We start from the raw sequence: 4458 nt of genomic DNA, 5'->3' as shown, positions 1-4458 counted from the left end.
TCTAACAGTAACCCCCAGCTCTAACCCCCAGCTCTAACAGTAACCCCCAGCTCTAACAGTAACCCCCAGCTCTAACCCCCAGCTCTAACAGTAACCCCCAGCTCTAACAGTAACCCCCAGCTCTAACCCCCAGCTCTAACAGTAACCCCCAGCTCTAACCCCCAGCTCTAACAGTAACCCCCAGCTCTAAAAGTAACCCCCAGCTCTAACTCTAACAGTAACCCCCAGCTCTAACCCCCAGCTCTAACAGTAACCCCCAGCTCTAACAGTAACCCCCAGCTCTAACCCCCAGCTCTAACAGTAACCCCAGCTCTAACAGTAACCCCCAGCTCTAACCCCCAGCTCTAACAGTAACCCCAGCTCTAACAGTAACCCCCAGCTCAGTAACCCCCAGCTAACCCCCAGATCTAACAGTAACCCCCAGCTCTAACCCCCAGCTCTAACAGTAACCCCCAGCTCTAACAGCTAACCCCCAGCTCTAACCCCCTCCCCCAGTCTAACAGTAAACCCCAGCTCTAACAGTAACCCCCCCAGCTCTAACAGCTCTTACAGTAACCCCAGATCTAACAGTAACCCCCAGCTCTAACAGTAACCCCCAGCTCTAACAGTAACCCCCAGCTCTAACAGTAACCCCCAGCTCTAACAGTAACCCCCAGCTCTAACAGTAACCCCCAGCTCTAACAGTAACCCCAGCTCTAACAGTAACCCCCAGCTCTAACAGTAACCCCCCAGCTCTAACCCCCAGCTCCAACAGTAACCCCCAGTTCTAACAGTAACCCCCAGGTCTAACCCCCAGCTCTAACAGTAACCCCAGCTCTAACCCCCCAGCTCTAACAGTAACCCCCAGTCTAACAGTAACCCCCAGCTCTAACCCCCAGCTCTAACAGTAACCCCCAGCTCTAACAGCTCTAACCCCCCAGCTCTAACAGTAACCCCAGCTCTAACAGTAACCCCCAGCTCTAACAGTAACCCCCAGCTCCAACCCCCAGCTCTAACAGTAACCCCCAGCCAGCTCTAACAGTAACCCCCAGCTCTAACAGTAACCCCCAGCTCTAACAGTAACCCCCAGCTCTAACAGTAACCCCAGTTCTAACAGTAACCCCAGCTCTAACCCCCAGCTCTAACAGTAACCCCCAGATCTAACAGTAACCCCAGCTCTAACCCCCAGCTCAGTAACCCCCAGCTCTAACAGTAACCCCCAGCTCTAACCCCCAGCTCTAACCCCCCAGCTCTAACCCCCAGCTCTAACAGTAACCCCCAGCTCTAACAGTAACCCCCAGCTCTAACAGTAACCCCCAGCTCTAACAGTAACCCCCAGCTCTAACAGTAACCCCAGCTCTAACAGTAACCCCCAGCTCTAACAGTAACCCTCCAGCTCTAACCCCCAGCTCCAACAGTAACCCCCAGTTCTAACAGTAACCCCAGCTCTAACCCCAGCTCTAACAGTAACCCCCAGCTCTAACAGTAACCCCCAGCTCTAACAGTAACCCCCAGCTCTAACCCCCAGCTAACAGTAACCCCCAGTTCTAACAGTAACCCCCAGCTCTAACCCCCAGCTCTAACAGTAACCCCCAGCTCTAAAAACAGTAACCCCCAGCTCTAACAGTAACCCCAGTTCTAACAGTAACCCCAGCTCTAACCCCCAGCTCCCCCCCAGCTCTAACAGTAACCCCCAGCTCTAACAGTAACCCCCAGCTCTAACCCCCAGCTCTAACAGTAACCCCCAGCTCTAACAGTAACCCCCAGCTCTAACAGTAACCCCCAGCTCTAACAGTAACCCCCAGCTCTAACCCCCAGCTCTAACAGTAACCCCTAGATCTAACAGTAACCCCCAGCTCTAACCCCCAGCTCTAACAGTAACCCCCAGCTCTAACAGTAACCCCCAGCTCTAACAGTAACCCCTAGATCTAACAGTAACCCCAGCTCTAACCCCCAGCTATAACAGTAACCCCCAGCTCTAACAGTAACCCCCAGCTCTAACAGTAACCCCCAGCTCTTACAGTAACCCCCAGCTCTAACAGTAACCCCCAGCTCTAACAGTAACCCCCAGCTCTAACAGTAACCCTCCAGCTCTAACCCCCAGCTCCAACAGTAACCCCCAGTTCTAACAGTAACCCCCAGGTCTAACCCCCAGCTCTAACAGTAAGCCCCAGCTCTAAAAGTAACCCCCAGCTCTAACAGTAACCCCCAGTTCTAACAGTAACCCCCAGCTCTAACCCCCAGCTCTAACAGTAACCCCCAGCTCTAACCCCCAGCTCTAACAGTAACCCCCAGATCTAACAGTAACCCCCAGCTCTAACAGTAACCCCCAGCTCTAACAGTAACCCCCAGCTCTAACCCCCAGCTCTAACAGTAACCCCCAGATCTAACAGTAACCCCCAGCTCTAACAGTAACCCCCAGCTCTAACAGTAACCCCCAGCTCTAACAGTAACCCCCAGCTCTAACAGTAACCCCTAGATCTAACAGTAACCCCCATCTCTAACCCCCAGCTATAACAGTAACCCCCAGCTCTAACAGTAACCCCCAGCTCTAACAGTAACCCCCAGCTCTTAACAGTAACCCCCAGCTCTAACAGTAACCCCCAGCTCTAACAGTAACCCCCAGCTCTAACAGTAACCCTCCAGCTCTAACCCCCAGCTCCAACAGTAACCCCCAGTTCTAACAGTAACCCCCAGGTCTAACCCCCAGCTCTAACAGTAACCCCAGCTCTAACCCCCCAGCTCTAACAGTAACCCCCAGTTCTAACAGTAACCCCCAGCTCTAACCCCCCAGCTCTAACAGTAACCCCAGCTCTAACAGTAACCCCCGGCTCTAACAGTAACCCCCAGCTCTAACAGTAACCCCAGCTCTAACAGTAACCCCCAGATCTAACAGTAACCCCAGCTCTAACAGTAACCCCCAGCTCCAACCCCCAGCTCTAACAGTAACCCCCAGCTCTAACAGTAACCCCCAGCTCTAACAGTAACCCCCAGCTCTAACAGTAACCCCCCCCAGCTCTAACAGTAACCCCCTGCTCTAACAGTAACCCCCAACCCCCAGCTCTAACAGTAACCCCCAGTTCTAACAGTAACCCCCAGCTCTAACAGTAACCCCAGTTCTAACAGTAACCCCCAGTTCTAACAGTAACCCCCAGCTCTAACAGTAACCCCAGCTCTAACAGTAACCCCCAGCTCTAACAGTAACCCCCAGCTCTAACAGTAACCCCCAGCTCTAACAGTAACCCCAGCTCTAACAGTAACCCCCAGCTCTAACAGTAAACCCCCAGCTCTAACAGTAACCCCCTGCTCTAACCCCCAGCTCTAACAGTAACCCCCAGCTCTAACAGTAACCCCCAGCTCTAACAGTAACCCCCAGCTCTAACAGTAACCCCCAGCTCTAACAGTAACCCCCAGCTCTAACAGTAACCCCCCCAGCTCTAACAGTAACCCCCTAGCTCTAACAGTAACCCCAGCTCTAACAGAAACCCCCAGCTCTAACCCCCCAGCTCTAACAGTAAACCCCAGCTCTAACAGTAACCCCAGCTCTAACCCCCAGCTCTAACAGTAACCCCCAGCTCTAACAGTAACCCCCAGCTCTAACCCCCAGCTCTAACCCCCAGCTCTAACAGTAACCCCCCAGCTCTAACAGTAACCCCAGCTCTAACAGTAACCCCAGCTCTAAACAGTAACCCCTAGCTCTAACAGTAACCCCAGAGCTAACCCCCAGCTCTAACAGTAACCCCCAGCTCTAACCCCCAGCTCTAACCCCCAGCTCTAACAGTAACCCCCAGCTCTAACAGTAACCCCCAGCTCTAACAGTAACCCCCAGCTCTAACCCCTAGCTCTAACAGTTACCCCCAGCTCTAACAGTAACCCCCAGCTCTAACCCCCAGCTCTATACACTATCTACACTATCTATCTATATATCTACACTATCTATCTCTCTATCTACACTATCTCTATATATACACTATCTACAATATCTATCTATATATCTACACTATCTATCTCTCCATCTACACCATCTCTATATCTACACTATCTATCTCTCTATCTACACTATCTCTATATATACACTATCTACACTATCTATCAATATATCTACACTATCTATCTCTCCATCTACACCATCTCTATATATACACTATCTATATCCCTATCTACACTATCAATATCCCTATCTACACTATCTCTATATATACACTATCTATATCTCTATCTACACTATCTATATCTCTATATATACACTATCTATATCCCTATCTACACTATCTATATCTATACTATTTATATCTATATATACACTATCTATATCTCTATCTACACTATATATATCTCTATATATACACTATCTATATCCCTATCTACACTATCTATATCTATACTATTTATATCTGTCACGCCTTGGTCATTGTATCTTGTGTTTTTGTTATATGTTTGGGTAGGCCAGGGTGTGACATGGGTTTATATGTTGTATTT

The sequence above is a fragment of the Oncorhynchus gorbuscha genome, unplaced genomic scaffold, assembly GCF_021184085.1.
Source record: "Oncorhynchus gorbuscha isolate QuinsamMale2020 ecotype Even-year unplaced genomic scaffold, OgorEven_v1.0 Un_scaffold_857, whole genome shotgun sequence".
Classification (NCBI taxonomy): Eukaryota; Metazoa; Chordata; class Actinopteri; order Salmoniformes; family Salmonidae; genus Oncorhynchus; species Oncorhynchus gorbuscha.
This window is presented reverse-complemented; position numbering follows the sequence as displayed.